At 38.2% G+C, this 23988-nt stretch overlaps 1 protein-coding gene across 2 annotated transcripts in view; it reads left to right on the forward strand.

Moving 5' to 3' along the window:
* Positions 1-2015: 2015 nt before the first annotated feature.
* Positions 2016-23988, forward strand: part of PDE4D (phosphodiesterase 4D) — a 1946032-nt gene continuing 1924059 nt past the window's right edge. Inside the window, exon 1 of one of the 2 annotated variants that reach the window (XM_072599359.1) lies at positions 2016-2034. The gene's annotated coding sequence lies outside the window, so the exon portion shown is untranslated. The remainder of the gene's footprint in view (positions 2035-23988) is intronic. The other variant, XM_072599367.1, reaches the window with a different exon arrangement.

Genomic DNA, 23988 nt, shown 5'->3' on the forward strand with positions numbered 1-23988 from the left:
CCATGTGGGGTTTTCTTGGCAAAGATACAGGAGTGGTTTGCCATCTCCTTCTCTAATTCATTTTACAGATGAGGAAACTGAGTCAAACAGGGTTAAGTGACTTGCCCAGGGTCACATAGCTAGTAAATGTTGAGGCTAGATTTGGACTCAGGTCTCCCTCACTCCAGGCCCATTGTTCTATATCCACTGAGTCACTTAACTGTCCAAGGGTGTCCAATAGGGCCACATAAAGAAGCACTGTGATTCCAACCTCTTCTTTCTGTAACATTTTATCCCTTCTCTTCCCTTCTCTTCCCCTTTCCCTTCCCTTCCCTTCTCTTCCCTTCCCTTCCCTTCCCTTCCCTTCCCTTCCCTTCCCTTCCCTTCCCTTCCCTTCCCTTCCTTTCCCTTCCCTTCCCTTCCCTTCCCTTCCCTTCCCTTCCCTTCCCTTCCCTTCCCTTCCCTTCCCTTCCCTTCCCTTCCCTTCCCTTCCCTTGTCCTGTCCTTTCCCAAAACCTTAAACCTACTGCACTCTGAAGGTGGGATGCCAATGGACTCCTGCCTAAGGGCTCTTCTGGACCCTCCTAGATTTAGAGTGATCATCAATAGTAACTGATACTGTAGTCAGTACCTTAGTCAACTCCTCTCTTCTACCAATTACATAATCCAATCTTTTGTCGGGTCATGTTGTTTCTACCTTCACAATATCTCTTTATAGTTTCCCTTCTCTCCACTCACATCCTGGTTCAGTTTCTGTAATAGGAGTTAAAGAATCTTCCCCGCCCATCAACAGGCCTCTGGTAGGGCTATTAAGGGAAGCTTGATTAGGGGAGGCTTATTTTGTATGAAGGCCCACACCTTTTGTTGATTTCTAATGAGGTGCTGGGTCATGAGGGTCATACCCTCTGTGCTTCTCTCTGTGGTAACGATGCATATATTGTCTATGGTCGGACAGTTGGAAGCCCTGTCTGCTGGTGTTTCTGTGTGTAATTTCTGCTTGTAATTTCTGTTTGTGTTTTCTCTGAAGTTCAGGGTGCTGACTTTTTTCCCTTGAAGTAAGTGAATGATACATGTGCTTGATTAAAGTGATTCGTGACTCCTCAAAAGTTGGAAAAACTTTGGAAAACAGATCTAAGAACCTGTACCCCCTGTGTATGCTGTTGATCATCACCTCTCACCCCTACTGTTATCATAATAATAGTAGGTGCTACTATGATCCCCATTTTACAGATAAGAAAACTGAATTGGAGAGAGGTTAAGTGACTTGCCCTGGGTCTCAAAGCTAATAGTGACTGAGACAGGATTGGAAGAGAGGTCTTTCTGATTGCAAGTTCAGAGCACCACTCACTACACCACCTTCTAATTGGCCTTCCTGGCTTAATTCTCTCCACTCCAATCCATCTTCCACTCATTTTCCAACGGAGCAGGTCTGACTTTGTCACCTCTGCCCTTTTCCTTGCATAAATGCCTTGAGGACAGACACTGGTTTTTGACTTTTCTTGATTTGTGTCAGTGTTTAATGCAGTACATAGTACATAACAAGCACTTAATAAATGCTTGTTGACTGACTTACTGATGGCAGGGACCAGCGAATCTTTCCTTAGCCCTTGAAATCACAGCTTTCATATGGCTTCCTGTCTATACCTAAGTTTAGCCTGGATACTAAGTAAGACTCTATATTCAGTCGACAGGAACTTTGTTCGCTCATGCTCTGCTGTGGTATTGAGTCATGCATCCTATTGATTTGCTTCCTTATTTCCTGACAGATGATTTCTCATTTTAAAGCAAAGGCCACCACATCAACTTCAATTATGAATGGATTTAGAATAGCAACTTCGGGGAGGTATGCAAAACAATGCTGGAACCTTTTAAATTCATGTCCTTCGGTGCAGTTTCTATGGCCTGTCTGATCTGTCTCACAAAGCCAGGCTTTATTTGGATAATTTTATTCTGGCTTCCTCATTTCAGGTTTCTTGTTGCTCAGTTTTATGACTCGACTTTGGTTTCTGCAGGAAGAACCAAGATACTTGAAAGAAAACTCAAGGCATCATTTGGGTGAGTGAACTAGGGGCTAACGGATCACTGTGTTATGTCATTTATCACTAATAGGGAAGAGACACAAAAAGGCTTCTTTTTCCACAAGACTGGCTGATCTTTAATTACACTAAATGTGTACATGCCTTAAAAAAATCCAAGTAGTTATTCTCCATTTATGGAAATGGAAGAAGAACTAGAAATGCAGACAGGATTTAATCAAATAAGTATAGGTGAGAACAGTCAAGTGAAACATTCTCAGAGTAAAGTGTATTGTTTTTAACTTTTTAAAGTCAAAAGGCAGTTCTTGATGGTATCCTCAGAACAAGAATGGGCAACACAGTAGAAAACAAAGTAGTGATTAGTAGGTAAGTCTATGCAATAATATATATGTACAAAACTAGAATATCCTCTTACCTATTTTCCATACGGATGTACTTGAACTCTTCCAAAATTAGAAATGCATGTTTATACTTATATTTCCTCAGTACTCGAGCCCTGAATTTGAAGTATTCATTTATTCAACATACATTTATTAAAAGTGTCTGTTGTTGAGAGCTTGCCATGCTTAGGGTTAGATTGAGACATGATCCCTGCCGTCATAGAATTTACAATTTAGTAAGGGGATGAGACAAGACAGGTAACTATGACATGTAATATTAAGTGCTAGGTGTATTAACAAATTGCAAGACAAAATCCAAGAGGAAGATTCATTATTAATTGGAATGGTGATAAATTGTTGTTGTTCATCTTTCATTCTCAGAGGACCAATGATGTTACAAGGGTGATGACTTGACTTGTGTGTGAATTGAATTTAAGTGAGGCAGGGCTGCTCAAAGTCATAAGCCTCACTACCTCCTTCGAAGTCATCTGGGTTCAGAGGCAAGACAAGGGTCAAGATGACTGGCAATAGCCCATTGGGATGGTGGTATAAAGATGCCTTCATGGAAGACGGAACATTTGTGTTAGGCTTTAAAAGTTGGAATTCCAGAGGAGATTGAGGATATTTTAGCTATAGGACATTATGAGCTCTCAGCTTATACACTGAGGAGGAGGCTTGTTAATTGTATTGGGGTATCAGTAAGGGAAAGGGATTGGGAGCACCAGCAGGTCAAGTGAAAAGAATGAAACTTGGGAGAGGATGATAAGTGATATAAATGGATGGTTCACTTGTACTTTTTGCATTTTGGCTTTGAGAACTTGTTCAGCTTCCTAGCCTTGAATCTCTGCTCTAATTTTCCTGCTTGTTTTAACTTGTGTTCTGCAGATATCCTAGTGACAACCATACTGGATTTTGGGTTTACATTTGCCTTCTTCCCAACTCACACTTTAGGGCCCAGTTAGAATTGGTCCCTTTCAAAGTTCTTGAACTTGCTTCATTATGGGTACATGTCATACCTAAAATCAATTCAGTGCAGTTGAGTTCAATTAATCAAATATTTATCAATCTCCTGTTATATACAAGTCTCTATGCTAGGTGCTGGTTAATGTACAGACTAAAACCAAAGTCTGTGAATTTAAGGATATGTATTCTGAAGAGGTTCAACATATGCACAATATAGTGGGGGAATTTTAAGTCAATGAAGGCTTTGTGAAATAAATGACATCTGAGCTGAATTTTTTTTTAACAGAGCCTACTTTTATCTATTAATTCATTTTTTAACTTTACATTTTATTAATTTCTTCTTTATTTTCAGGCCTTATATTTTAGCGTTTCATTAGGGGTTTAAAATTTGTGGTTTTTCTAGCTTTTTTAGTTGCATGCCTGATTGATTGATTTGCTCTTTATCTTTTTTTATTGATGTAAGTGTTTAGAGACACAAATTTTCCCTTAAGTACTGCTTTGACTTTATTCCACTAGTTTTGGCATGATGTCTTGTTGTAATTATATTTAATGAAATTATTGATTGTTTCTGATTTCTTCTTTGATTCACTCATTTTTAAGATTAAGTTATTTGGTTTTCAATTAATTTTAACATGCTTCAAAATTCTTTGTTGAATGAAATTTTTATTCCATTATGATCAGAAAAAATGTATTATTTCTGCTTTTCTGCATTTGTTTGTGAGATTTTTATGCTCTAATACATGGTTAATTTTTATGAAGCTGCTATATACAGCTTAGTAGCAGGTATACTGCTTTCCATTCCCATTCATTATTCTCCAGAAGTCTACTATAGCTAATTTTTATGAAATTCTAATTAACTCCCTAACTTCTTTCTTGTTTATTTTATGGTTAGAATTATCTAGGTTTGAGAGAGGTAAATTGACATCTCCTACTAGTGTAGTTTTATTATTTCCTCCTGTGTCATTTAACATGCCTTCAAAAATTTGAATGCTATGCCATTTGGTGTGTGATTTTATTCATTGTCTGTGGTACCTTTTGACAAAATGTAGTTTTCATGATCATCTCTTTTAATTAGATCTACTTTTGCTTTGTCTGAGATCATGATTGCTATCCCCGTCATTTTTTAAACTTCAACTAAAGCATAATAGCTTTTGCTCCAATCCCTTATTTTAGCTCTATGCATATCTTTATGTTTCAAGTATCTTCCTTATAAGCAACATATTATTGAATTCTGTTTTCTAATTCATTCTGTTATCCTTTTCCATTTTATGGATGAGTTCATTCCATTCATATTCAGAATTACTGTTGTTAACTGTGTATTTTCCCCTATCCCCTTTTATATTTATTCTTTTCTCTTTTACCCTATCCCACCTTTAGGAATCTGTTTTGTTTCTGGCCAGGTCTCCCTTAATCTACCTTCCTTTTTATTTACCCTTTCCCAACTTTTCTTTTAATCCCTTTGCCTCCTACTTCCCCATTAAGTAAGAGGAATTTCTGTACCCAACTGTGTATGCATATATACTCTTCCCTCCTTGAGCCAGTTCATATGAGAATGAAGTTTTTTCTCAGTAAGGTGTTGCTTGCTGCCCACTCCCGACTTTCTCTTCCATTGTATAAATGTTTCCTTTCAAGCCCCATTTATGTGAGATAATCTCCCCTCTTCTTCCTCTCTCTTCCTTGACTCCCTGTGCATTTCTCATTTTTAGCTTTCTGTCTTTCTTTTGAGATCATCCAGTTATAATGGAATCTTACATAAGGTTTTACACTTTCCCACTAAGATTGGTGATGATAAATTTCTGAAGACTTATACATATAAGAATGTAAGCAATTCCATATAATTATATAATAATTATATATAATTATAATTTCCATATAAGAATGTAAGCAATTTAATCTTGTTTAATCCCTTATGGTTTCTCTCTCATATTTAACTTTTTAGGCTTCTTTTGAGTCTTGTATTTGAATGCCACATTTCCATTTAGCTTTGTTCTTCTCATCAGGAATGCTTGTAAGTCCTCTATTTCATTAAATATCCATTCCTTCCCAGTATGATTATACTCAGTTTTGATAAATAGTGTATGTTTGTTTGTAATCTTACCTCCTTTGCCTTACAGAATATCATATTCTGAGTCCTCTATTCCTTTATTGTTGTAACTGCTAAATCTTATATTATTCTGATTATAACTCCACAGTATTTGAATGTTTTCTTTCTGGTGGCTTACAGTATTTTCTGTTTCTTGAAAACTCTAAATTTTGACTATAATATTCTTGTAAGTTTTCATTTTGAGATTTCTTTCAGTAGGTGACTAGTAGAATCTTTCAATTTTTACTTTTCCCTCTGGATCTAAGATATCAGGGCAGCTTTCTTTTATATTTTCTTATAATATTACATCTAGGTTCTTTTTTGTTAATGACTTTCAAGCAGATCAACGATTCTTAAATTATCTCTTTTCAATGAATTTTCTAGGTCAGTTGTTTTTCCTATGTGATATTTCACATTTTCTTAATTTTTTTCTATCTTTTGACTTCATTTTACTATTCCTTGAAGTCTCATGGAGTCATTAACTTCCACTGGTTAATGCTAAGTTTTAAGGGAGTATTTTTTCATTATTCTTTTTTACCATTTTACTCCTTTTACCACTCCATTAATTCTGTTCTCCTTAGAGGGAGAGACTATGGTACATCTCACTGATAGAGGATATGATTGGGTTCCATATAACTTCTGATTGCTTTATTTTTTCTGGAGAGAATGAAGCCTTAGGCTCTATATCCAAGCCTTGAACCCTTTCCAAAAAATATCAGTTCCACAGTGAACACTATAGGAGAATATATATCAGATAGTAGAACTGAAGGAGCTCTCTCTTTTGGAATGAAATATTTCTGCTCAACCAAGAGAGACAGTCCTAGATTTCACCCAAGAAGAAACTCCCTGAAGTCTCTAGAGTAGCAATCCAGGAATAAGGTTATGATGGAGACTGCTCATTCTTCTCATGTCTTCCCAGAATCTTTTCCTTCAGCCCCATGAAGTGGGGTTTGCTTCTTCCATATATCTTCTTAAAGCTGGAAGCCAAGAAACACTCAAAACAACTACTTATAGAGTCATGAAGAAGATTGGTTCTCTAAGAGTGCTAAAGAAGACTGGCCCTAAAGTGTCCCAAAAGGGGACAGGCTTAGAACCAAACTCTCTTTCATCTCTTCTTAACCCTGCCCCACCCTTCATATAGGGAAGGGCACTCATTTTCAGCAATAAAAAGAGAGTCCTGTACCCATGAGTTTTGGGACAGTGGTTAAATTACCATCGAGGAAGCTGAGTCAGACCAAGGTCAGGGATTGTGACTTGCCCATAGTCACACAGCTAGTAAGACTGGATTTGAACTCAGATCTCCTGCTCAGATCTTCCTGACTTCAGGTCTAGAACTATTGGTATAGATTACAAATATTTGAGAACTGAGGAAGTAGAGGCAGTGGGTGGAGATGATTCTAGGAGTTTGACAGTGAAAGAGAGGAACTACAATTTAAAGGGATGTCAGAGTCAAGTGAAAGGTTTTAAAGGATGGATTAAAAGTATATTTTTAAGAAGTGGGGAAGGAGCCTTTGGAGAGAGGGAAATTGGAGATAGAGAGAGGGGTTGATGATTGATGAGTCAGACTCCTGAAGGTAATGAAAAGAACAGGATTAAGGTCAGAAGCAGAAAGACAAGACAAGATACATAGTCATCTCCTCTTTAGAGCCAGGGGTAAAGGATAAGAGAGTGATGAGGATGTAGAAGAATTGTAAGATGTGGAGGAGGCCAAATGAGGGCGTTCATGATAAGTAGCCTTAATTTTCTTGGTAAATATGGAGGGAAAGACTTATGTCAATTGAAAGGGGACCAAGAAGTGGGGGGATGCACTTAGATGCTTGAGGAAAGAAGAGAAAGTTTGGATAGGTCCTGATAGAAGTTGGATAAAGAACCAGTCAAGCAAAAACTAAGAAAGTAGCTGTGCGGTTACTGAGAGTTTGATGGATATGAGATAATAGGGAATGTATAGTAGACTAAGATGACACGCTGGTATGGTACTCTTGAGTGGCTTTCAGGAACTTAGAGGCACAAGATCGTCCCCACGATCCAGGGGACAATCCAGGATTGAGGATGGGAAGGGTATGAATAGCTATAAGTGAGGGTAAGAGAGTCAAAGGTGGAGGATTAGATATAGCAAATTGCTTTACTGTGGAGTCTGGAGGAGATGTGATTGTTTGGGTCAATGGGGTGGAGGAGGAGAACAAAGGATAGTTTTAGGAGTAGTGAGACACAGAGACCGACAGACATGGGGGGGGGGGGGAAGACGAGGAGGAAAGGTGACGTATGAGTAGGTTTTCAGAATTCACAATAATGAAGTGTGAATACCAGAGGAAGGAGTTTGAATTTTACTCAGTGGTTCCCTATCGTATGGAAATAGTTCCATGAACAACTGAATAATGATTGAAATAATATATTCATGAGGAGGAACAAGTATGGGGGAAAGATAATCTCTGTTTTAGGTATGTTGAATTTTATGTATTTTGTGGGACATCTAAGTAGAGAGGGTCACTCTCAAACCCATTAGTGAGTTAGAGGAATGCTTACCCCAAGCATTTGTAGACTTTCCCCCAGTGGAATGGGCAGATGAGAACAATTTGCTCCAATAGACATGAAGGTGATGGAAGCAGTCTCTGCTTGGTTGGACATCAAAGATGCCAAGGTCATCCACTGCATCTCAGGTCAATGTGTTTTGTCCTGCCACTAGACTTTGATGACTCTGGAAGAGAGTGAGGCTGACGACTTTGTGCAACTCTGCCTCACTTAAATCCAATTCATGCACAAGTCAAGACACTACTTATCATGATGTCATTGGCCTTCTTCAAAAATGAAGGAACAACAACACGAACAGGTGGAGATGTCCTGTAGTTGCCTAGTGAGGCAACTTTAGAATTCAGAGTCGCTGTGGAAGGGTTTTGTTTTTTGGACCAAACCTGAGATATTATTAGTAAAGGGAACTTGCAGGTGGAAGAAATCCCCTCAACCCATACAGATTGGAACCTTCTCTGCAATTTAAAGTTCTAGAGAGTTGCCTGGTACAATGAGAAGTTAAATGACTTGCTCATGATCACACCGTAAATGGATAGCAGGGCTGGGACCTGAAGTTGGTCGTTTCTGGCTGCAAGGTGGTCTCTGTAGCGTAACCCCAGTTACTTAGTATGGACATGGTTTTCTTGATCACTCTATTAATCCTTTAAAGACAAAGTATGTGTCTTTCATTCTTGTGTAACCCTTGAGAAGCAGTGTGACATAAGGGAGACCTTGATTCAAATAGCTCTGACCCTTTGCAGTTCTCTTAATCTCTCTCAGCCTTAGTATTTCCATCTGGTAAACTGGAATTTCATTGCCCCTTCCTCCCAGGATTAGTATGAGAGCAAATATAACAGGTCCTTGAATCAGGAGTATCTGAGTTCCAAAGTGGCCATAGACACTTACTGTGTGACTTTGGGCAAGTCACTTAACCTGAGAGAGAAAAAGAAAGAGAGAGAGAGAGAGAGAAAGAGAGAGAGAGAGAGGAGAGAGAAAGAGAGAGAGAGAGAGAGAGAGAGAGAGAGAGAGAGAGAGAGAGGAGAGAGAGAGAGAGAGAGAGAGAGAGAGAGAGAATACTAGTGAACAAATATGGAAAGTACTTTTCAAACCTTAAAGTGCTATATAGTGGCTGCTATATTAATTTGCATACAAAAAGGGATCCCTAAATGGAGGCTGACTGGATAGATATTCTCAGTTGCAAAAAAGGGGCCCAAATGTTAAGATGCTCAACTTTACTTTTTTTCCTGAACATTTTTATGCAATATTAGGAAAAACTATTGCTTAGGTGTGGGCAGCTAGGTGGTACAGAGGATAGAGCACCTGGAGTCAGGAAGACCTGAATTCAATCTGGTCTCAATCACTTACTAGCTCTGGGACCCTAGGCAAAGTCACTTAATCCTGTTTACCTTAGTTTCCTCATCTGTAAAATGAGCTGAGGAAGGAAATTATTTTTCCCTAAAGGAAACCCCAAATGGGATTATGAAGAGTTGGACACAACTGGACAACAATTTGGTTAACCTAAGACAAATTACTTGTAGATACAAGGGTGAAGTCATAGTACGCTATTTATAATGGACATGATGATTATATTAATAACAATGTTATAATGACCTTATATTTACATAGAATCTTATGCTTTCCAAAGGGTTTTCATATCCATTATCTGGTAATGGGCGAAAAGTTAGAAAGAAAAGGAATGGAAAACCAGAGATGCAAATGTAAGATGGAAAAGAAAAAAGAAAAAGAAGACAAATAGTCAAGAGAAAGGAAATAGAAGAAAAAGAAACTTAATAATACCCTGGAACAATCTTTAGGAATAATAGACCACTAAGAGGTGCGAAAATAGGAATAGGTAAAAGAAAAATCTAAAAATAAAAAAAAATGGGCTTGTACCTTAGTCTTAGTTTCTATTATCTTTTAGGGAAAGAAAGTTGGACAATTTAGGAGAAAGCTAAAATAATAGCAATTGAAATTAGATACCTCACCAGGGAATCAGGTATTCTTCCTGATAAGAAGAGAAAAACCTGCTTTTCTGGGTTTCTTTATTTTTTTTCCTATGAATAAAAGAATGTCAGTGGAAGGAGGGGGATATGTGAGGAGTGGGTTTCCCACTATCACCACACCATATTAATGAAAAAATATAAAAAAACAAATACTGCGTTATAAAAAGATAGAAAATATAACTTTTTCCTAGGTATCCTTTGAAGGATATTGAAATATTAAACACATGAACAAAAACCTCTTATTGCTGAGTAAGAATTACTCAATGCTTTTATGTTGTTATCATTATTGTATACGTTATTCTCCTGGTACTGTTTACTTCATTCTGCATCATATGATCACTCCCAAGTTATTCTGAAGCTGTTCCTTTCATCATATAATTTTTCTATTACATTCACATATCTCAATTTGTTCAGTCACTCCCCTAGTAACGAATATTCCTCTAGTTTCTAGTTCTTTGCTACAACAAAAACATGAATATTTTTGTACATGTGGGTTCTGTTCCTTTTTGATCACTTAGAATGACAGTCCCATTGGAGTTACCAATGGATCCAAAGATATGAACATTTTAGTGACTTCTGGGGTATAGTTCCATGGCTGGACTATTATACAACACTTATTATTTTCCTCTATTATCATCTTTGTTAATATAATGAATGTGAAGTAGTAGCTAAGACTTTTATTTCTTCTTTTGATGGATTCATGTTTTGGAGCATTTTCATATAGTTAATAGATTGAATATCTTCCTTTGAAAATTGCCTATTCTTTGACCAATTTTTAATTGGGAAATGACTCATTTTTATAAATTTGACTCAGTTTCTCATGTCTTATAAATGAAAATTTTATAAGGGAAATTTGTTGCAAAGCTATATTGGGGAATGGCTGAACAAGTTATGATATGTGATTGTGATGGAATAGTACTGTGCTATAATAAAAGATGAGCTCAGTGATTTTAGAAAAACAAGGATAGACTTGCACAAAATAATGAAGAGCAAAGTAAGCAGAACCAAGAGAACATTGTGTGCAGTTATAGCAATATTGTTTTAAGAATCACTCTGAGCAAATAAGTTATTTTGACTATTATAAACATCCAAATTAATGATGGATGTATGAAGACACTATCTGCATCCAGAGAAAGAACTGATAAATAGAGGATATAACAGAGGATATAACTATATAACTATATATATATATACATACACCTATTTGTGTCTAATAGTGGCCATCTCAAGGGTGAGTGGGTAGGAGGGAGAAAAAAAAGAAAAAAAGAAATTTACATGATAATTTTGTTGTGTATTTGAAAGGAACAGCAAGTTGTGCATAGTCCATTTGTAGTTTCATGTGCTATCATCTTTATATTGTATTATGCTATGGAAATGCTTATTTTATTTCATAAATTAAAAATTAAGAAACAAAGGTATCATCCCGCCCTCCTATGCCCTCACCCCCCCCACCCCCACCCCATACAATGAGATTAGATCTTCTACCTTGTGTTGTTTAGAAATGCAGTGGCCAGTCATACAACTGATTAGCATGGGTGCTGATTTCAGACCTGGGCTAGATTACCCCTTCAGCAGCTTCGTGGCCCCCTGCTCCAGAGATCTCATATTTATGTTTTTAGTCCAGAAACCAAATCAAATTAACCTGCTGTAACTCAAAACTGCCAAGCTCAAGTGCTCCACCAATTTCTGTCTCTCTGAATTATAGAAATTATAGGTGTATATCACCACATCTGGTACAAACTCCCTCTGCCCCCACCTCTAGTTTATTTTTTCCCTTCTCCTTTTAGACGAATTAGTTTGGTTTATGCAAAAATTTCTTAATATTATGTAAATAAAATTGTTCATTTTGTCTTCTGCATTGTCTCTGTACCTTGTTTCCACATAAACCCTTCGTCCATCCATAGACCCGAAAGGGTAATGTCTTCCTTCCTCTTCTAATTTGTTTATGAAATGACCTTTTAGATCTACGTCATGTATCCATTTGGAGCTTATTTGTTGGTCTATGACTAATTTCTTCCAGATTTTTCCGTTTCCTTTTTTTCCCCAGCAGATTTTGTTGAATAATGAGTCCCTTATCCCTGTATCTTTGGCAATCTTTGTCTTTACTGAACACTAGGTTACTAGTTTCATTTGCTTCCCTAGTTGTCTACTTAATCTATTTCACTAATCGACCTCTCTCTCTCTTTTTTTTTTAAACATGTATTGAGTAATTCTGATGACTACTATTTTGTTGTATAGTTTGAGGTCTGGTATAGCTACAACCCCTTTCTTCCCATTTTTTAAAGATCATTTTTTTTCTTTGAGATTCTTATCCTTTTTGTTCGTTCAGATAAATTTTGTTATTATTTGTCTAATTCTTTAAAGTTATCCTTTGGCACTTTGACTGGTATAGCACTGAATAAGTAAATTAAATTTTGATCAATTTTTGATCATTTTTATTATGTTGACTTAGTCTACCCATAGACAGTTAATATTTCTCAAATGATGTTGATATATCCTTATTCCTATGAAGTGTGTTTTGAAGTTGAATTCATATAGTTTTTGGTGAGTTTTGGTAGTTAGACTGCAAAATGTCACACACACACACATACATGCACATACACATACACACATACAATCTCTAATTATTTTGAATGATAGTGGTTTCCATTCAAATTCATTGGTGGATTTTGTTATTCATATGCTGTGATGCTAATGGTTTATATTATTTACTATATTTTTACTTTGTATCTTTAACTATGCTGAAGTTATTATTTCATTTAGGTTTTTAGTTTATTTTCTAGCGATCTCTAAGAAAACCATTGTATCATCTACAGTATCCAATTCCTTTAAACTGTTGCAATGAAATATGAGTGGGGGCCAACCTCAGATAATTATCCTGCTCCACTTAAACTAAGTGAGAAGATGTTACCTTAGATACCCTAATGTGGTGAGAATACATTTTGATCATTCACTAGATGTGTCTGTTGTGCAGTCAATCATAGGTTTTAGACTAAATGGGAAAAGTCATGGATATCTTTGATAGTTATTAGATAAACTGGAGACATGCTGCTCAAGAAATCTGTTGACTAGTTGACAAACTTGGTCAAATCCAATTAGGCTAATATACAATTATTTAAGCTTGTTGAAATCAAGGGTTCTAGAATCTACCGGCTTAGTGGTGGAAGCCTGAAGCCAAGCCTCTGAGAAGGAACTGCTTGGAGGTGGGAGGAGCCCACCTTGACTGCAGTTGCCTTCTCCTTTACTGCTCTTGAATAGAGGAAGACAATGAATTCTGGAGGACCAGACAATTTTAATTTTTCATTGCAGTCTTAGCAGTGTCTCCAAGACAGTAGCAGATTGTAAAAATCCCTGCTTCATGAGCTGAGGAGAGCCTGGACATGGTAAGAAAAGGTAGATCCAAGGTTCTACATGCAGCCAAGCAGAAAGGCCATAACCTTAAGAGGTATATCTGGAAAATTATAGGAAAAATACTTCTAGGAACTATGAATTAGTCCTTTGCCACATGTGCATTTTAATCTTGAGTTCATTTCCCCTTGTACTCTCTATATCCTATCAGGGGAGAGTGTCACAGACCTTTATTGGTGGGGGAGAGTCATCTGGTATCATCTATATCACTACTGTAAATGACTATTTTCTATAAGAGGTGTAGGAGGTCTGAGAGGGTTCTGGAAGGGAAGCAGGATTGAATGGTTGGCCTAGGGAGGGTAGGAAACTCCTTCCCTTCCTTGGAAGGCATTTCCTTTTTTCCTAGGCAGGTGCAGTTGAGGAAACTGGTGTGGAGGTGGAGTTGGAGGCCAAAGAGGATATCTGAAGGAACATCAACTACATGGTGCAATGGATAGAGCACTGGACCTAGAGGGAGTTCAAATCTTGCCTCAGACACTAATTAGCCATGTGATCCTGGACAAATTCCTGAGTTTCTTTTGGCCCCAATTTCTTTATCCATAAAATGGGCAAATAAAATAATAACATTTCCTTTACAAAGTTGTGGCAAAGATCAAATGAGGTCCTTTACTAATAGATAAAGCATTCTGCAAACCTTAAAGCAAAATATAAATGCTATCTTTTATTATTAAAAGCTAATTAAGTCTGGCTGAATAATTGATATTAACTGATAGCCATGGAAAAGAACACGGGGAGTGGGGTGGGGTTATGAGCTGCAACATTAGAAAAACATCACGCAAACTCCTCAGAGTCCCCTAGTAGCCTAAATAGAGATACAGTCAAGCGTGTTCTGGGGACCCACTCTGCCAGCGTCAGTTAAGTTTGGGGAAAATAGCTCCATGGCCTGTGATACATATATAGATATAGGTATGGCTAGAAATATACATACCTGTATATCTATAGATATAGGAAAAGAGCTATTGGCAAAATAGATCCAGAGCCTCTCGTGTGTGTGTGTGTGTGTGTCTATAACACATATATGTTACTCCTGCCATCCTTGGAGACTTCTGTTTATTACTACATAGATGTCTTTGTTCCTTCATGTATGAGGATAAATAGATGTTATAAACTATATTATAACAATAATAGGTTTGTTTGTTACCTCCAGCAACATTTCAGAAGGGGTCTTATGTTTTTTCTTCCTCCCGCCTTCCTTCCCTTTTTTCCTTCCTTCCTTCCTTCTTTACTTCCTTCCTTCCTTCCCTCCCTCTTTTATTTCTTTTTCTTTCTTTCTCTTCAAAAATTGTGTCCAGTTTAGTAAATGAGGAGATGGTTTACAGGAAAGTACTTTGGAAGCCATTAAGAACAAAGCTACAGGTCATTATTAAGCATATACATATATATCAATATATGTATATGTATATATATATATATATATATATATATATATATATATATATATATATATATATATATATATATATATATACAGATATAATTTCATTTCATATGTCCTCAAACTCTCCCTCTTAAAATCCTTCTGTCTCCTGGCACCAAATGAAGCTGGGTTTCCCTTGAAAACATTACTTCCCTGACCCTCTTTTCTACCGCAGGTTACTTCTCTTACGGCCCTGGACTCAGAATGCCAGGATAATTCAGGATACCCTGTTACCATGGAAACATCCAGACTATTTCTCAGCCACTGTCTCTTAATCACTCACCAATGGCTCCTCTGAAGTTCACAGTATCTGATGATATTGCTTTGTAAAAGTTCTTGTTGCTGTCATCTATCAACCTCAAAGTTCTTTGCCCACTTTACTCAGTGACTTCAACATCTTTCTCACTGTCTTTCTCTCCTCTCCAAAATTATCTTGGTATAAGAGCGGGGAACCTGTGGCCTCGAAGCCACATGTGGTCCTCTAGTTTCTCAGATCTTTTATTAAGGAGATTTGTTTTGTGAAGTTTGGATTCAGTCAAAGGGCCACACTTGAGGACCTGGCTTAGGAGCAGAGTATTCATTGTTGAGTCTGGAAGATCTGAGTTCTAATTTTGCATCATATACTTGATAGCTTGTTTTCCTTGGGCAAGTCATTTTATCTGTCTTGGTTGCAATTTTGCCAAAGTTAAATTAGGAAAATAATTATCACCTGCTTCACCTGATTGTTGTGAGGATGAAATGAAACAATATATGTTAAATGCTTTGCAAACCTTAAAGGGTCACATACATGTTGCATGTTATTATCACCATCATAATCATTGGTGACTTCAGTTTTCACATTGGTTGTCCCATTAACCCCTGGCCATTCACTTTTTCCATTCCCATGACCTCCACCTCCACTCAACATTGTTGTTTTTCATCCTTTTTTTGGAAAAGGACCAAGAATATCATGATAGGTGATGTCTTAACTTGCCTGTGAATTGGATTTAAGTGAGTTAGAGTGACACAAAGTCTTCAGCCTTGCTCTCTCTTCCAGTGTCATCAAAATCCAGTGGCAGGATGCAAGACAACTGGTGATGGCCCATGCAGGGTCTGACTTTCGTGTCTTTGATGTCTGACCAAGCTCTAAGCCCTCCATGCCACCCACTTCAGCCACCTTCATGGCTATTGAGACAAATTGCTCTCATCTGCCCATTCTTTCATGGGAAGTCTTCACATCCTTGGGGTATACATTCTCCTTAACTCACCAATGGGTTTCACTCAACCTTAGCCATGCATTAAGACCTTGTCATCATGTAAAATATGATATTGTTCAGCCCTAAAGAGCTCAGGGAAAACTACTTAAGCCTGCAGTGACTGCTTTCGGGTATCTTAATGCCCTTACACAATACTATTATCTCCAGTTAAACCTTTGTTGCCCTGATTTTGCAGCCCAGAGGCTAAGCCTATTTTTGAACAATTTTCTCTCCATTTGATAGAATGTCTAATCCAGCCTCCCCCAATCTCTTAGAATCCTAGGGAAAACAAACAAACAAACTTCATTTTCTTTCTCTCTGCCCATTTCCCATTTTCATAGTTAATGTGATATCAATGTGCTTTCTCCATATAGTCAATCTGGATTATGAAAAATGTTTAGATCCTTGTGTGCTGTTCAACTTCAATGGCCTAGATGGTGATTTTTAGAAAGTAGGTTGTCTTCTATGACTGCATTTCTATTTGGGGTTCACTGTAGGAGGTCATCTCAGAATTTGGCTTATGGTCTCAAAGTTTCTAAAAATTCTGTTTCCTTAGGATGCCTCTTTTAAATGTTAGTGAAAATGGTACCCATGAGAGTTTGGTAGTTTATTGCAAAGGCATTCCAAGGAGTAGAGAGCAGCATAACTATGCTAAAGATCAGGAGAAAGTCAGTTCTGCCAATCTCCGAGTCTTCTGATAATTAGTTTTCATTAGATGTTTTTGTTCCTTCATTTGTGAACATAAGTAGATGTTGCAAACTATATTATAACAATAATAGGTTTGTTTGTTACTTCCAGCGACATTCCAGAAAAGCTCTTATATTTTTCTTCCTTCCTCCCTTCCTCCCTTCCTTCCTTCCTTCCTTCCTTCCTTCCTTCCTTCCTTCCTTCCTTCCTTCCTTCCTTCCTTCTTTCCTTCTTTCCTTCCTTCATTCTTTCCTTCCTTCCTTCCTTCCCTCCTTTGCTCCTTCCTTCCTTTCTTCCTTTTTCTTTCTTTCTCTTCAAAAATTGTGTTTAGTTTAGTAGATGAGGAGATGGCTTACAGCAAAGTACTTTGGAAGCCATTAAGGTCAAAGGTGCAGGTGATTATTAAGCATAAGCCCAATCAGGTATTCTTTGCCACACTTACCAATCAGCAAGGTAGCATGGCAAAGCAGATGGTGTGCTAGACTTAGAATCAAGAAGACCTGGGCTCAAATCCTACCTTGGACACTTAAGTGTTAAGGAAAAGCACAACCTGGCCATCCCTTGAATAACCACTTAAAAAGGTCTATTCACTGAATGGGTGTATCTCATCCAAAGTGAGAACCTGAAACAACCTTAGCCTAAAATGATTGGGGTCTCCCATTGCATCCTGGGCCATCTCCAGTCATCCTGATGAATATCAGGCCACTAGACCCAGATGGCTCTGGAGTAGAAAGTGAGGCTGGTGACCTTGCACAGCCCTTCTTCACTCAAATCAAAGTCAACTGTAAGTCATGGCATCATCTCCCTGATGTAAAATTTTGGTCATAGAATCAAATATTGAGAGCCAAAAGGCACCTTAGAGGTCCTCTAATTCAAACACTTTATTTAACAGGTGATAAAATAATGATAATGCCCCATTTGTATGGCATTTTAAGGTTTTCCAAGTGATTTACATTCAATATCTTATTTGATTCTCACAATCATTGCTTAAGGTAGGTGCTATTATTATCCTTATTTTGTGGATGAGGAAATAGAGGCTCAGAGGTTAAGTGATCTGCCCAAGGTCTTACATACAGTGAGTATCTGCTGCAGGATCTGAACCTAGATCTTCCTGATGCCAAGGCTAAGCACTGTCTTCTAAGATGCAGAGACTGAGGTCCAGGGGAGTGAGGTATCCTTTCCAATGTCACAAGAAAGAAGAACCAGGATTCAACCTAGGTCCATAGTATTATCAATTAAACTGGCGATGGAAGAACCAACTACTGCTTAGCAGTTAGGACTATTTGAATGAGCTCAAGTTGTGAGAGAAAACCATGGAGTGTAAACATTTGTTTCCAGGATGGCGTAGTCCTGAGAAAGTAAAACACTCATCTGGATATCCAGTGGTTTTCTGCATAACGTTAATGATTTTGTATTATATTCTTTTGCTACAAGGGAGATTAAAATCAATTTGGAAAATGTGAGAAAAAAAGTTGTTTGAACTCTTTTCCATTTTTTTGTTGACCAGCCTTATAATAGGAGAAGACTTCGAATGAGGTCTTGGTAATGTGGAAGAATGAGCATCTGAATCTTTATTGGGGGGTATTGCCTTGAGCAGGATAATAGTACTGGGGATTTTGAAGATGGAAGAAGGGCGGTGGAATGCTCGCAGAAGGGTTCTTTTATACATTATTGGCTGTGCTGGAAGGGAGCCCTGTGTGACTAGGGCTTAATGATTTGGCATATTCATTGTTCATTTGTAAGCTCCTCATCCGTACATGCATTTCACTTGTCACTTATGCAAACACCAATCATCTGATGTGTTTATTGAGAACCTTTCCTATACCTAACATTATTTTGGGTGATCAACCACCTGGGGCAAAATGTGGTGCTAGGTTTTTCCCCCAATCATTCCCCTTGGCTGTGTGGCCCTAAAGTTAGTTCTTGCATTCCCACACTTCCTAACTCTCTGTAGCAGAGGTGCATTTGTTTGTGGAGGAAGGCAGGGGATGATGCAGAGAAAATTCTTACCTAAGGCAGTCACTGTAGATGGGGGTTACCCATCCCTCAGGGAGTCCTGGTCTATGCCCCCTTGGGAGCATGAGGGGATTGGTGTTATTTGTCCTTTGTTCTTGAAGACATGTGTTCGTCCTTTGTTGCTCAAGAAGACCATGTCATCAGAGAAATAATGACATGACTTGCACTTGACTTTGTTTTGAGTGAGGGAGGGCTGTGCAGGTCACCAGTCTCACTTCTCCTCCAGAGCCATCTGAATCCAGTGACCAGATATTCATCAGGATGACTGGAGATGACCCAGGATGAGACAATTGGGGTTAAGTGACTTGCTCAAGGTCACACAGCTAGTGAGTGTCAAGTGTCTGAGGTGAGATTTGAACTCAGGTCTACCTGACTCCTGCACTGGTGCTCAATCTACTGCACCACCTAGCTGCCCCTTCTTGAGGAGGACCGTGATCAGGAAGGTGATGCCATGACATGCAGGTGAATTAGATTTAAGTGAGGAGGACTGTGCAGAGTCACCAGCTTCATTCTCTTCTCTGGAGATATCTGGGTCCAGTAGCAAGATATAGATCAAGAGAACTCTATATGGCCCCAAATATAGTGGGAGAAGGTGGGCCATGAATCACCACGGTGATGGGACATTGGAGGGTAGGGTGTGTGGGGGGGCATTGGATGGGCAAAGCTTTATTATTTTGAATGATGGCACACTGCAGTACTGGGATGATGATTGTCCAAGGGAGAAACTGATTACCCAGAAAGAAGTCCACCTCCACCCTATGGTGGCCCCTTGTATCAAAACCTTATTATTTGCTAGTTTTAATTTTATTGCCTGGTATAAATCACTATTTTCCTACTTTTATTTCTGATTTTGTCTATATAAAGGGTACCTCCTTTACTGGTGTTAATCACAGACCCTGCAGAACTTAGTAGATGGACTTTGAGATGGATATAGTTTAAAAATTCATCATTTGTTCAACCAAGCAATGAGCCCCTCTCAGCTAACAGTAGTTGTGTTGGTTCTAAGAGAACAGACACATACATGGAGCCTATCTGCGGTCCCCAGTCAGAAGCTTTTCTAGCTTAATGGATCCAACCAAACATTTAAATCTGCTGCCAGAGCCTTCCAGAGCCAGGGTCACCTCTATTCCATGATAAATCTTTGGAGTAGGGCCATAGTGGAGGACACCAGGCAGAAATAAGGATCCTGAGTGGAGATGTAACTAGGTAACACACTAGACTCTTCAAGGTTACCAAAATAAAGGCCTCTGGAGGAATGAGAATGCATACAAAGATTTCAAAAAATGACCAGTGGGACATAGCACTGGGATTTGTAGATGTTTACTAAGAAGAAACATGCTTACTATGCATCAGATTTGCATATTAACATCCCCTGTTCATTTACCTGCCATTTATCTTTCATTTTTAATAACCCAAAAGGTACTGGAAATTTCTCAAAGACTACTTTATTACTTCAGAGGCAAAAATAAAACAAAACAAAACCCCTTTTATTTTCCTGAATACAACACTTCTGCAATGCACTTTTTGGAATAGCAATTTTTGGAAAGGATTTTTTTCCTTTCTTCTTAAAGTGCAGAAAAAGCCAGAGGTGGCCTAGAGAGAGCTGTCTGTATAAAACCATTTTTATTACAGGATAGTAATATGAGAACCTTGCAGAATTCCAGCTTCTGGTCTGGGCATAAGGATCAATTTAACTTTACAATTGTTTTTGGAAAAGTCATGTTGATTGAATGCCCTGTGGATAAACTACCCTTCCTTGTTATTCTCAAGACCAAAATTCGCTCCCAGCCCACCATTCCCTTATATGTGATATTTCCCCTTATTAAAATTTAAATCCTTAGAGGGCCTTTGTTCTTTGTATCTGTATCCTCAGCACAGTCCCTGGAATAGACACTTAATAAATGCTTCATTTATTCATTCATTCACAAGGAGTTAAGTTAAAATCAGAATAAGGGAATGGAGACACCTGAATTTTGTGTTAGCTGTCTTTCAGCACTTCAAGGGATCATTATTTCCTTAGTGTCAATTCCCCTTTCATGGAAAACTCCTCCATGTTTTAGTAGATCATTTTTGAGTTACCATAACCCTCTACCCCACTACCTTCCCCACCTCAATCCCCACAAATTGAGGACAAATGGAAAAACTCTCTGAATTTAGGTGGGTGGCTTTTCTCTCTGATAGACAGACATATGTCCATTGCTGCTGGCATACTAGAAACCTTTCTAGCTTGGCAAGGCCTGCTGGAGCTTGTTCTCTTCTGGCACAGCTTTTGAGATCCTGGCGTCACCTTCCTGACATGGTGAGATATGGGAATAGGAGTAGGAGTGGAGAAAAAATATGGAATGTTCATGAATTTGAATTTTTTGTTGAACAATCCGGTTTCAAGCTGTAGTAGAAGTTAACCACTGGTTAGCCAGTAGCAGGCTAAGACTGGAAATTAATTGTCCTTCACTGTTTCCAGATTTCTAAATGCTGCTTCCTTGAATATGTTCATCAGGTCCTTAATTTGGGGCTTTTAACTAGGTTTTTAAAAGATGTTTTGATATCTCTATTTTAGTGTAATCGGTTTTCTTTGTAATAGTATGTATTTTATGCACTTAAAATATAATTATGATTATAGGTTTCACCTGTAGACTGCCAAAAGGTAGGGCCCAGATGGAAAAAAAGGGCTAAGAACATCTGATGGTTGTTCCCTAAGTTTCATTGTATGTATTAGACCTTTGAAAAGTAGGAGACTATGCTCATTGATTTTTTTTGAATTTTTCCAATTACTTGTAAAAACAATTTTTCACATTCATCTTTTTTTTTTTTTTAACAATTTTGAGTTCCAAAATTCTTTCTTTCCCTCCCTCCTTGATAAGGTAAGCAATTTGATATGGGTTATACATGTGCAATCATGCAAGGCATTTTTCCATATTAGTCATACTGTGAAAAAAACACAGCAAGGTCATACATAGAATTAAAATGGCATAGATATAGATTTGAAAGGGACCTAAGAGGTCAGTTAGTTAAGCTTGCTCATTTTTTAGGTGAAGAAACAGAGGTCCATAGGGTTTAAGTGACTTGTGCAATGTTACATAGGTAATAAACTGTTTCCATGCTAGAATATAAGCTCCTTATGTAAGTAGAGATTGTTTCATTCTTTATATTTTGATTCCCAATACCCAACAAAATGCCTGACACACAGCATGTGACTGATAAATGTTTATGGACAGACTGATTGACTAGAAAGGGCAGATTCTGAACACAGGAGATGGTCTCAGACTGCCCCTCCATATGGACATGGTACATGGCCCCTGGAGAGCCCCATTTCTGCCACAAGGCTGATAGCTCCTTCAGGATTTCATGAGTCACAAGCTTGGTGATAGCAGCAGTTCTCTACCATTCCTTTCTCTACCCTCAAGGATAAAGATTTCCCATGTGGCCTCACACTACCCACAATCATGATGGCCTTTTCTGGCTGTCATAGCTGAGTATTCTCACTTATGAATACATGAATGACAAGAGTCCTTTAGGAGAACTCACCCACGTCTCACTCCAGACAAGAGAGTGTCTGACCCTTCCATCATTTTCATAGTTCTATTGGCATTGGTTTTTCCTTTTTATCACATGAATGATAGAAATATCTTTTTTTCTATTGAGCAGCTTTTATTGTTGAATGACATAGAGAGGTAGATGGAAAATGTAGCTACTGAGGCTTTATCAGCTCTATTCACCCCTTGCCCATTGACCCACCATCTATGCTCAGATTAAAAGTTTTTATGAAAACATTATTCTCAGGCACAACATAATATAGTAGACAGAGCACTACATTTGGAGTTAGAAGATCTTGGTTTCTGTTCCTGTCCTTACACATGCTAGATGTATGACCTTAGGAAACTGAGACCTGTCAGAGCCTCAGTTCCACCGTCTAATCAAATGATATAATATATGGTGGGGATAGATTTAGTAAATGAATCAAATCACTCTACCCCAATTCAAGTAACTGACAAGTGACTGATACCCTTGTCAGGTGAGAATTATCAATCAATCAGATTGAACTAAGTATGAACAAGGCTTACACAATTAATCGCTCCTGGTCTTTAGACAGAGTACAGAAAGTAATTGAAAATTTTAAATGTCTTTGAAAACAATTAGATGAACTAGGATTCTGGTTTATAGGAAATGTGTTCTGACTAGTTAAGGAAATTTGGTCATGCCCTGTGGCTTATCTCTTAGATAGAAAGCCAGTTGAGAAACTCAAGGATTCAAACATTTACCAGCCTAAGTCTAGAAGCCTCTAGCTAACCTGAAAAGGAATTGCTTGGGAGTGGGGTAAGTGGTGAAAATTAGATCTCTGCCTAGGTCTCCTTTATCCACTCTTGACAAAAGGAAACCCCTGTGAACTCTGGATAATCAGAGAATTTTTAGTTTTTCATGAGCATCTTACCAGCTTCCCTAGGACAGCAGGTACTGTTGGCAGATTGTAAGGATAAACTGGAAACAAGAAAAAAGAGGCAGAATCAAGACTACAAAGTGTCTCCAGCAAAAGGACTTCTACAGGCTGGGAATTACTTCTTTATCATACATGTTCTATAAGCTTGAGATCACTGTTCTCTGGTCTGTGTATGTGCTGCTGTAATTGTTGTTACAGACTTCGTGGGGCGATGTTTTGTGCCAACTATGTCAACAGGAAATCGTAATTTCACTAAACATTGAAAAATTGGACCCATGTGGAACCCTCTGCAAGTACAGAGTTCACAATCCAAACAGAAGGTTGCACATTTATGGCAGTACAGCAAAGGAAGGAGGAGGAAACAGAAGTTTACTCCAAAATAGGAATGGTGTGGGTGGAGGAAAGGAGCAGCAGAGGTGAGAAGAGGGCTAAACCCTTATGAAGGGTAGAAGAAAGGTGATGGTAAAAGTGACATTCCTTTTCCTTGAGAACTGCTAGATCATGAAGATAGGAGGGTCTGCTTATCTATAAGAGTCCCAGTTGCAAAAACAGTTTTCCAGACTAGTGAAAACTGACTGGCACATATCTTGACTCCTAAGGACACACAGAGAGTCCAGCTAGAGATGCAAGCAGCAAATCATGTCAGATGAGTGAATGTGGGGCTTCATCCTTGACATGTTCAAGTCTACTTCCACACTACGAGTCTAGTATTTCTGAAAGATATGCCAACTCAAAGAGACAGGTTCAGAAGACTCCTTAATATTATATTTGAGCAGAAAATATCATGACTACTAGCTAATTAAATAAAGTTGAATAATTGATAAGCATGGGAAGAAATATA

This window comes from Notamacropus eugenii, chromosome 4, assembly GCF_028372415.1.
Source record: "Notamacropus eugenii isolate mMacEug1 chromosome 4, mMacEug1.pri_v2, whole genome shotgun sequence".
In the NCBI taxonomy this organism is placed as follows: Eukaryota; Metazoa; Chordata; class Mammalia; order Diprotodontia; family Macropodidae; genus Notamacropus; species Notamacropus eugenii.